General features: G+C 40.0%; 1 long non-coding RNA gene across 1 annotated transcript in view; it reads left to right on the top strand.

Annotated features, from left to right (window-relative positions):
- Positions 1 to 3,389: 3,389 nt before the first annotated feature.
- The window catches only part of LOC108542293 (uncharacterized), an 83,217-nt gene continuing 74,614 nt past the window's right edge, over positions 3,390 to 11,992 (top strand). Inside the window, exon 1 of the long non-coding RNA XR_001889221.1 lies at positions 3,390 to 3,540. This is a non-coding gene — a long non-coding RNA (uncharacterized LOC108542293). The remainder of the gene's footprint in view (positions 3,541 to 11,992) is intronic.

Raw genomic sequence — 11,992 nt, 5'->3', positions numbered from 1 at the left:
GCAACGTCTGCCTCCTGGGTTCAAACGATTCTCCTGCCTCAGCCTCCCGAATAGCTGGGATTACAGGCACACGCCACTACGCCCAGCTAATTTTTTGTATTTTTAGTAGAGACAGTGTTTTACCATATTGCCCAGGCTGGTTTTTTTTTTTTTTTTTTTTTTTTAAGTCTCTGTCATAACCAGTGTTCCACAGAATACAATTTGGAACGTGCTGTAAAAAGAATGGGGAGAAATGGAGAATCTATGAGATTAACAATAGTAACGAACATTTGTATGTGTCTTGTAGTTTGTAAAATGCGTCCTCATTCATTAGCTCTTTTATTCTTTAGGCCAATTTTATAGGAACAAATACCTCAAGGACATTAAGTGACTCTCTAAAATACATGCAGTGATAAAAAGGTCGAGTTTTGATTTGGCTCTAGGTTTTCTGACTAGTTCAAATATCCTGTCACTATACTGTGTCACTCACTATACTATGCTCAGTGAAGATATCATCATTTGTTTCAATGTTTGCCTTTTGTTTCAATGATTGTCCTACATCCTATTTCTCAGTGTTAGTATAATTAGGACTTTCTCCACCAGAGCAAGTTCCACGAGTTTTATGTCCTCAGCCTCCATCTTCTTTCTCCATGAAACCTCCCTCTCTGTAGTTCCACCTTTGCCAGATGTTCCAGCAGAAATAAATAACGCACTCAAAGGAGGTCATGAAAGAGTTTTAGTAAAGAGACTTTACAAAAATGGGGAGTGGAATATGGGAAAACAGAAGAGGATGATCAGTGTCCCAGGGTTAGCAATAACTCACAGCTCTCATTGCAATGGATGAAAAGCAAAAGATGAACAGTCTGTTGCCACAGGGGAGAGAACCTGGGTAGAGGGGGTTTCTCAGCAAAAGGAAACAGCCAAGCTGTGGTGAAATGGAATGGAGGAAGAGAAGAGAATAAATACTCTGATTTTACTCTCCTCCAGCTTTTTGATCCCTTGCTAGTCCCCGGAATTAGCCCAAATCAACAAGAAGCCAAAGGACAGGAGAACTTCTTGATGCAGTACATAGACATCAGCTTCCCATGTCACCAAGCAGGATGGTAAAGAAGTAACCTGGATCTAAAGGAACACAAGGAACAGATTCAGCATCCCAGGTAATCGAGGCTGTCAAACCCTTTTAAGGACATAAAATGGACCTTAGAGATTTAACTTCCACCCATCAGGTAAGCACGAGAGGAAGTCATTAGGAAAAAGCTGGAAACCATATTGCTCAACGTTTACAGGGATCATAATTTTTTTGTAGTGTCTTAGTTAAACAACTTTGGCCTCATAAGAAGCATATCAGAATTGACTTTTCATTCTAGCCAGAGGCAGAAGTAGCAGCCAGCATGAGAATTGTGTTATACACACTACCTGTTTCTCATCACCTACTGGGTACATCTATTTCTGCTAGAAAAGTACTATCTGACATTTCCCTGAGCCATCAGCCCCTTCTTATTCTAAAGGTCCAGTTATACCTTAGATGGGAGAGATTCACATTATTTCAGCATCAACACAGCATTGAGTCAATTGGTTGTCAGTTTTTCCAGATTTTGTACTTAAGGAGATCAGTCACTGCCTAATTAATTAGATTTCACCTCCAACATCCAATTCTTAATATTACCAGGTTCCTGTCATTGTACTGTGTCCAAGCACAGCAAAGAGAAACAGGCAGAGTCAGAAGGAGATAGAAAAAATAAGAATGAGAGAGAATAGAATAACCCATTGATCAAATTCTACTTCTTATATATTTGGGGCTTATTTTGCAAGTCTTCAGATGTTCATTATTTTGTGAGTTTTAGAATTAAATCAAGAAAAAATCCCACATTAATGTCAGAAGATTGTTGGTAGCAATATATATATCTGTGAAATTAATTAATCGAAAATGGTACTTTGAGCTTACATGCTGTCCCCCAGTTCTGCTGACCTACCTTCTACAACTTTTCTTTGTTTTTCTTTCTTTTTTTGAGACAAGAGTCTCACTCTGTCGCCCAGACTTGAGTGCAGTGGTGAGATCTCAGCTCACTGCAACCTCTACCTCCCTGGTTGAAGCAGTTCCTCTGCCTCAGCCTCCTGAATATCTGGTAGCTGGGATTATAGGCACATGCCACCATGCCCGGCTAATGATTTTGTATTTTTAGTAGAGATGTGGTTTCACCATGTTAGCTAAACTGGTCTCAAACTCCTGACCTCAGGCAATTTGCCCACCTCAGCCTCCCAAAGTGCTGGGATTACAGGCATGAGCCACTGCACCTAGGCCAGAACTTTTCAAGAAATTAAATCTTTAGTTTTCTTTTAAGATTTCCAAATGTCTAACAGCCAAATAAAAGTTGAAATAATCCATTATTTTCTTCAAATGAGGTAACCCGCAGTTGCATTTATGAGACTTGTTGACCTCACGAAACATTTCTGACCAGGGCCTGCTGCTGACTGGACCCCTTTTTAGAACGTTGATAGAGTGTGCATGGCTCTATTTTACTAATTATACTTAATATGGGTCTCAACCTAGGGTGATCCCTATATAAAGGACATACTGAGCCCTCACCAACACTTCACAAAAAGAAAAAAATCCGTATTTGTTCTCCTGAACAAATGATTCAAAGATTTCCAAGCCTTTATAATAGGGTTATCTTCCTTTTGCTACAGCTTCAAAAGTGAAATGTCCTAAGTACCCCCAACAAGACCTCTGGACCTCAAAAAAGAAAATTATCTAATGCCTGAATTCTTCTCTATTCTGGAAGCAGAGGATAAAACCCTCCCCAGGCCACAGCCAAGGATATTCAGAGTACTGATTTCATAACCTTGGTTTCCTGGTTTCCCCTGGCAACCACCAGTTCTTCCAAAGTTACAGTGGAGAACAAATTAGAAGCAGAAAAGTAGGAGGGGTGCTGTTAGAAGCAAGCGCACTGAAAAGTGACAAGTGTCAGAAACAGAAGGGACAGAAGATACATTAACTGGAAATGTCTAGCAGCCTACGGCCAGTAAGTGTTAGCCACACAGCCCTTAGTTCCGCAATCATCCCTGAGGGCATATCTATATTTGAGCCATACCAATGGCCCTGAGTCATCAAGAAAAGATTAACTTATGTCAAGAATATTCTGTTTAGTAAGGAAAATAAGTTTGCAATACATTTTAGAAAGATTTCCATCAAAATGATTATATATATAAGGTATATTTAAATTATGAAGCCTTAGCTATCTGGAAAATTCAAATAATGGGAACATTTAATAGTTACAAATACTGAATATAAGAGGTTTTTTTTATTTGTATAGGGTTATTTCTTCTCAGGACCAAAGGCAGGTGCTGGGAGGTGCCTTGATTGCTTATTGGTATAACAGATGTCAATTCCCCTTGTCCCAGGATGGAGTTTGCCTGATTTTTCCAAGTCATGTGAGTGAAGGAGAACAGAAATCAGTAGCACAGTGAAGAAGGAATGGACAGAAATGGAAGATGTATAACAAGTGGCAATGCTAGAATATAAATGTTGGAAAGAGAATAGTTGGAAAAACAACCAAACTAGTAAGTGATTGTTTCCTCAGCTTTTTCTCATTTCTCTGCCTCCTTCTGCCTATTGTCCTCTTTCTAAGTATCCACTTTCCTTTCTGAAATAATCACCAATTCCAGAAGCAGTTGAGCTTATTCAACAGAATGTTACCCTTCTTATCAATCTGTAGATAAACAGAGAACCGGTCTCTGTCTCTGTCTCTGTCTGTCTTTCTCTCTCTCTCTCTCTCTCTCTTTCTCTATTTCTCTCTCCCTCTCTTTTGTCCACCTGTCTCTGCCTCTCTGTCTCTATATGTCTCTATGTGTGTCTCCCTCTGTCCCTGTCTCTCTGGCTTTTTGACTCTCTATCTCTCTGTCTCTGTCTTTATCTCTCTTTCTCCCCAGTATCATTCCCTCTGTGCCTCACTTTTCTAATATGTCTGGCTAAAAATTAGAGGAGACAGGACTGAATCTGAGTTAACTCTTCTTGTAATTTGGACTGCATATAATTCTATCTCCAAGGTAGCTTTGAAGCTAAAAATTGAAAACTTTTAAGATAACATTTTAATTTCCTTAAAATACGGAATAACGATTGCTACATCTAAACAGCATTATATTTCAGGTTCTGGTCAGTGCAGAGTAAAAGTACAAAAATTATTGGAATGGAAGAAATAGAATTATCATTACTCTCAAATAATATGAATTTACAGATAAATTTATTAAAATTAATTTTAGAAAGTTGATTATTGTTAATCAGTGTACAAGAACAATGTAGAAAAGTCAACAGTTAGAATATGCAATGTAACTGAGAAAAAAGAAGCCCATTTCCAAGGAAAACATAAGATTCCTTGGAAAAATGTTTTTCAAAACATGTACAAGACGTTTGTGGAAATCATTATATCAGTATAAAATAGACAGACATTGAAGAAGACCTAAATAAATGGAGACCTAAATAATTGGAGAAACTTACATTGCTCATAATAGAAAACACAAATACTAACTTTTCTCAAAACCCATTTTGTTTTTGGATACCATGAGATATGCCCATATTGTGGCAGGACAGGTCTCACTAGTAGTGGAAGAGGCAGGCCTCCATGACAACTGTTTCAGCACTAAGTGGTGAAGTTAGGTATTACAGCTGAGAGAGCCAGTGCCCTTATACAAAGGCTGGAATGTAACAAAAGCCCATCAAGTTTTGCACAGGCCTTTCCTGGGCCTTGAAGCGTGGCAACATAATGAAGAAATTCTTAACAGGACTCGTTTAGGATTAATCAAGTTTTATTGCAGATCTGAAGAAACTCCCCAGCCCTCCACAAACAAGTTGTATTGGGGTCTGAAGGAACTCCCCAGGCCTCCATGATTTACCAGGAGACAAGATAAGGGAATCACCCTAGCGACTGGACCTGTCTAGCTGAAGTACATTTACTGAGGCTCCAGAGGAAGGTCTTCAGGACTCAAACCTTAGTTACAGATTAGAAGAAGTTACACACTTACATGCAGACATATAGCTTAGAAGATATGTAAGCTCTGGAAAACCTCTTAATTTTGAATTGGTCTGGAAATAGTTTCCCAGCCTTCTCCCTGTACTCGGTTACAGAAATAAACTCTCTTCTTTCCCAGTTCATCTGCATCTTATTATTGGGCTGCGAGAATAAATAGCCCAAGCCGTGGTTCAGTCTGGGAACAATATAAGGTAGCAAACTTATTTGATAAATGTTGGGTGCATTCTGATGATCCCCCCTCTCCCTCCCTCTCCTTGGACCCTCCTATTCTCTGAGACAAAACAATATTAAAATTATGCCAGTTAATAAACCTAAAATGACTTCTAACTGTTCAGATGATAAAAAGACTCACATGTCTCTCACTTTAAATCAAAAACTAGAAATGATTAAGCTAGTGTGGAAGGCATGTTGAAAGCCTAGACAGGCCAAAAGCTAGACCTCTTTCTCCATTTAGCAAAGTTCTGACTGCAAAGAAAAGTTCCCACAGAAGATTAAAAGTGTTAATCCAGTGAACACACAAATGAAAATAAAGCAAAACAGCCCTATGGACAATATAGAGAATGTTTTAGTGATGTGGATAAAATATCAAGCCAGCACAATATTCCCTGAAGAAAAGTTCTAATGCAGAGCAAGATCCTAACTCTCTTCACTTCCTTGAAGGCTGAGAGACGTGAGGACACTGTAGAAGGAAAGTTTGAATCTATCAATCAGAGGCTGATTGATGAGATTTAAGTGGTCATCTCCATAACATAAAAGTGCAAGGTGAAGCAGCAAATGCTGATGTAGAAGCCTCAGCAAATTATCCAGAACATAGCTAAGTTCATTGATGAAGATGGCTATATTAAACAACAGATTTTCCATGTAGATGAAATAGCCTTTTCTCAGAAGAAGATCATATGGGACTTTCATAGTTAAAGAGAATAAGTCAATGCTTGTCTTCAAAGCTTCAAAGCCTTAGCTAAAGCTGACAAAGGCTAACTCTTTTATCTGGACGCAATGCAGCTGGTGACTTTAAGTCAAAGCGAATGCTCATTTATTATTTTAAATATCCTAGGGCCCTTAAAAATGTCACTAGATCTTTTATGCCTGTACTATATAAATAGGACAATCAAGCCTGGGTGACAGCTCATCTTTTTAAAGCATGGTTTATTGAATATTCTACGCCCAATGTTGAGACCTGCTACTAAGAAAAAAGATTGCTTTCAAAATATTACTGCCCAATGACAATGCACCTGGTCATCCAAGAGCTCTGATGGAGATATACAAGGAGATTAATGTAGTTTTCATGCTTACTAACAACATTCATTCTGTAGCCTATGGATAAAAGAACAAGGATCAATTTCAACCTTTCAAGTCTTATTATTCAAGAAATACATTTTGTAAGGCTACAGCTGCCACACAGAGTGATTCCTCTTATGGATTTGGCCAAAGTAACCTGAAAACCTTCCAGAATAAATTTACCATTCAAGACGTCATTAAAAATATTCATAATTCATGAGAGGAGGTCAAAAGGTAAACATTTCCTAGAGTTTAGGAGTTGATTCCAATCCTCATGGAGAACATTGAGGGTTTGATATGGATTGGCTGTGTCCCCACCCAAATCTCATCTTGAATTCCCATGTGTTGTGGGAGGGACCCAGTGGGAGGTAATTGAATCATGGGGGCAAGTCTTTCTTGTGCTGTTCTCATGATAGTGAATTAGTCTCATGCAATCTAATGGCTTTATTAAGAGGAGATCTCCAGACAAGCTCTCTTTCTTTTCCTGCTGCTATCCATGTAAGACATGACTTGCTCCTTCCTTCTGCCATGATGTGAGGCCTCTTCAGCCATGTGAAACTTTAAGTTGAATAAATGTCTTTCTTTTGTAAATTGCCCAGTCTCAGGTATGTCTTTTTCAGCAGCATGACAACAGACTAATACAGTACATTAGTACCAGGGTGGGGTGCTGCTGAAAAGAGACCAAAATGTGGAAGCAACTTTGGAATGTGTAACAGAACAGGCACAGGTTGGAACTGTGTGGAGGGCTCAGAGGAAAACAGGAAAATGTGGGAAAGTTTGGAACTTCCTAGAGACTTGTTGAATGGGGCTTTGACAAAAATTCTGATGGTGATATGAACAATAAAGTCCAGACAGAGGTGGTCTCAGATGAGAATTAGCAATGTGTTGGAACCTGGAGCAAAGGTAACTCTTGTTATGTTTTAGCAAAGAAACTGGTGGGATTTTGCTCCTGCCCTAGAGATTTGTGAAAGTTTGATTGGGAGAGATTGTTTAGAGTATCTGACAGAAGAAATTTCTAAGCAGCAAAGCATTCAGGATGTGACTTGGATGCTGTTAAAGGCATTCAGTTTTATAAGGTAATCAGAGCATAAAAGTTTGGAAAGTTTGCAACCTGACCACACAGTAGAAAAGAATATCCCATTTTCCAAGGAGAAATTCAAGCCAGCTGCAGAAATTTCCATAAGTAACAAGGAGTCAAAACGTGAATCCCCAAGACAGTGGGGAAAATGCCTCCAGGGCATGTCAGAGGTCTTCATGGCAGCCCTTCTCATCACAGGCCTGGAGGCCTAAGAGAAAGAAATGGTTTTGTGGGCCGGGCCCAGGGTCTGTATGTTGTGTACAGTCTAGGACTTAGTGTTCTGCATCTCAGCTGCTCCAGTCATTACTAAAAAGGGTGAAGATGCAGCTAGGGTTGTGGCTTCAGAGGGTGCAAGCCCCAAACCTTTTCAACTTCCATGTAATGTTGAGTCTGTGGATGAACAGAAGTCAAGAACTGAGGCTTGGGAACCTCCACCTAGATTTCAGAGGATGTATAGAAATGCCTGGATGTCCAGGCAGAAGTTTGCTGCAGGGGCAGGGCTGTCATGGAGAACTTCTGCTGGGGCAGTGCAGAAGGGAAATGTGGGGCTGGACCCGCTACACAGAGGGGGTCTGCACCTGGAAAAGCCCCAGACACTAAATGCCAGCCTGTGAAAGCAGCCAGTGGGGAGGCTGTACCCTGCAGAGCCACAGGGGTAGAGCTGCCCAAGACCATGGGAACCCACCTCTTGCTTTAGCATGACCTGGATGTGAGACATGGAGTCAAAGGAGATAACTTTGGAGCTTTAAGATTTGACTGCCCCACTGGATTTTGGAATTGCATGCAGCCTGTAGTCACTTTGTTTTGGCCAATTTCTCCCATATGGAATGACTGTGTTTACTCAATGCCTGTACCCCTGCTGTATCTAGGAAGTAACTAATTTGCTTTTGCTTTTACAAGCTCATAGGTAGAAGGAACTTGCCTTGTCTCAGAGGAGACTTTGGACTGTGGACTTTTGAGTTAAGGCTGAAATGAATTAAAGACTTTGGGGGACTGTTGGAAAGGCATGATTGGTTTTGAAATGTGAAGACATGACATTTTGGAGGGCCCAGGGACAGAATGATATGGTTTGGTCCTGTGTTCTTACCCAAATATCATCTTATAGCTCCTATAATTCCCATGTATTGTGAGAGGGACCTGGTGGGATGTAATTGAATCACGGGGATAAGTCTTTTCCATGCTGTTTTCATGATAGTGAATAAGTATCATGAGATCAGATGGTTTTATTAAGAAAAGTCTCCTGCACAAGTTCTCTCTCTTTTCCTGCTGCCATCCATGTAAGATGTGACTTTCACCCTCATCAGTCAGCAGCCAACAACATTGAGGCAAGACCCTCCGCCAGCAACAAGATTACCACCTGCTGAAATCTGAGATAATCATTGGTATTTTTTTTTTAGCAATAAAGATTTTTAAGTGAGGGTAAGCAAGTACATTGTTCTTTTTATACATAATGCTAGTACAAGCTTCCTGAGTTAGTATAGTGTAATTGTAACTTTCATAAACCTGGGTAAAACAAAAAATGTATGTGATAGATTATTGTAGTATTTGCCTTATTGCTGTGGTTTGGAGTCAATTCCCAATACCTCTGTGAGGTATTCCTTTATAGATAGATAGATGGATACATAGATAGACAGATAGGTAGATAGATAGATAGATACATAGATAGATAGATAGATATACATACATGTGTTTACATGCACACACATATGTCTCATATGTAATTTATAATAAAAATGTACAATTTATATTGATGTGTTGAATTTTACATTTTTAAAATCCTGATTACTTTGGTTTCTATACTGGAGACAGAAGTGAAAACTCGCAATTTATTTGTATATATTATTTCAGCAACTCTGTTTTCCCAGGGAAATATGAAATTTGAGCCTTATAGAGTTCCACAATTTCTACAGTTTCTATATGCAAAGCTGAAGACTGGAAGCATACTTTCTAAGTTCATTCATTCATTCATTCAAAATAAAATAACCTGGTGAACTTGTACCAGGTGGCAGGACCATCAATGAATAATAAATGAATCCTGTCCACTTGTCACTTAAAGTCTGTCCTCCTATACTGGAATGCTTCTGTTAGCACTCCATCCCCGATCCACTTTTTCACTCTTCCTTGTTTCACTTTTTTTCTTGAGATGCTCACCTTTACAACTGCCCTAGTTTCCCTTTCCCTCCAGCTTCTGGTCAGAGTTGGCCAATGAGTGACACTGGTATAAGATTGGATGGCTGCTCTAGAGAGTATTTATTACTCCCTTTTATTCCCTCCCTGCCCTGCCAAGACTCCAATAATAATTACCATCTTCCTAGAGGCTACAGCACTTGGTAGATGGCTTATCATAGCTGCAGCTTTCACCAGGTTTTGAAGTCAGTGTCCCCTCCCTTTGCCCTTTTAGGACGAGGAGTGGTAAGAGCTTTCCACTCTTCCTAGTCCTGGCTTCTTCATCATTCCTTCTGGGTAACTTTATTTCTTCCCTTTCTTAAGCAAAACCCTTGTGAGTGTGCCAGCCACTTACCTCTACTTACAATCTAAGGTTGGTACCTGAGATAAAACTGACAACGTGGATCTGACACATCTGAAGTACTGTTCTTATTCTCTTGGTCTCACCTGTGTCTCACATGCTCAGCACTTCTATGACACAGAAAATGCTACCACACGCTGAATTCCATGTGAGTCCACGGGCTGCTATCTCCAGACGCCTCCAGGCACATGCCTTGGCTTTGCAGCATCTCCTGCCACTTCCAGAACTCAGGTAAAATTCAAGGCAGGATGTGGGGCTTGGCTCCCTGTATTGACGCCAAAAGGCTCCGTGGCATAAATCAGAAGTGCTGAGGATTAGCTTCCCTGCAAAGTGAACATGGACCAGTGGGAGAGAGAAGACGGGAGGAAACAGGGCAAAAACTCTAATCCTCTGATCCCTCTGATACCCAGCCAATTCTGCAATGTTCACTGTGGCCAAGCAGGTGCAAGTGTGGAGCTGTGTTTCCTCACTGTCAGGAAGCAGAGAAGCAGTGGTTGGCAGGGCAACACATCTCCTTGGATCCGCCTCCCATCTTTTCCTACTTCACTTTCCTTTTTTCTCACTCCCGCTGCCCTGGGATGCTATGGTTCAAGCAGATCTCTCTGAAGAAGTTACATTTAAATTGAGACTTGATGGATAAGAAGCAAATCATATGAACAATATCTTGACGGAAGAGAATAGCAGTAACCTTTGTGTTAAGGCAGGAGAGAGTGTGTTTGTGGAACGGCTGGAACACCAGTGTGAGTGAAGCGTGGTGAGAGGGAGGGAATGGGGAGTGAGATAATGTCGGAGAAGCTGACAGAAGGATTAAGCCCATAAATATGCTAAATTTAGTCTAAGTGCAACAAGTGAAATAGGAAATTCTTGGACACATTAAACAGGAAATGGTCATAATCTGATTTGCATTTTAAAATCCTACTCCGGCTGTCATACAGAAATGGCCTTTCATGGGACAGTAGTTGAATTGAGGAAACAGAAACTTAAGGATTGTGGTAAACTTGAACTGAAGTGGTGGCAGAGACCAAGGAGAGAAGTGGAGTGTTACAGAATGCATTCTGGAGGGAAAAAAAACATGTCCAGGTTGTAAATTAGATATGGGAGCTGAGAGAACAGAAGTGCAGAGTCTGACACCAAGGCTTTTGAATTAGTAAATCAATGGATGAGGATGGGTCATTTACTGAAAGAGACACACTTTGGGGGAAGTCTAGGTGGTGAAGGAACTGGTAATAAAGAGTTCCATTTTTTAACATGCTGAGTTTGAGGTATTTATTATACATCAAAGTACAGATATCAAGCAAAAATTAGAAACAGAATTGCCGAACAGTATCATTGGTAGGCATTATTATAAAGTGGGTATTTAAAGTCATGGGGAAGGGTTATATCATTTAAGAATGAATAGTAGAAAAATAATAAAAGCCTATGTCAGCCCTTGCAGAACAGGAGAAGTTAGTGAGAAAAGAGATTAAGAAGGATCTGTCAGAGAGGTAAGGGGAATGTATTCTCTCCATATGATTGAGAGGAGAGTGTTTCAAACAGGGAGTGATCAACTAAGTTGGATGCTGTTGGCCTGTAGAGCTACAGGAAGATGAAGAATGCTCCATTCAATTTATTAACTTCATAGAAATCATTGATGGCTGAAAGCAGACAATTTAGTGGAGTGGCAAGACAGAAAGTCAGAAGTGTAAGAAAAGAGAAAAAGACAACACCAAAATAACCTTTCATATTCAACAAATTGGCAAACATTAAGCAAATTAATTACACCAAGTGCTGTTGAGCATGTAAGGAAACAGGAATTCTCATACATATACTTCAGGAGGCTTTGTAAATTAGGAAAACCTGTTTTGGAAGGCAATTTGGAAATACAGGAGTCGGAGAAGTGGAGTATACCTATCAATATGACTTGGCTCTTTACTTCTCAGTATGTACCCTGGAGAAACTCGCCCACATGCACAAGTGACATATGCAAGGGTGATCATTGAAGCCCTGGGATAATAGAGATTCAAGGGAGATGGTCTGACTGTCCATCCACATGGAATGGCTAAAATTATCTTATTCAAACAATGATATAATATAGATAGGAAGTAAAATATAAGAAATTAATCT

The sequence above is a fragment of the Rhinopithecus bieti genome, unplaced genomic scaffold, assembly GCF_001698545.2.
Source record: "Rhinopithecus bieti isolate Rb0 unplaced genomic scaffold, ASM169854v2 scaffold_20150, whole genome shotgun sequence".
NCBI lineage: Eukaryota > Metazoa > Chordata > Mammalia > Primates > Cercopithecidae > Rhinopithecus > Rhinopithecus bieti.
This window is presented reverse-complemented; position numbering and strand designations above follow the sequence as displayed.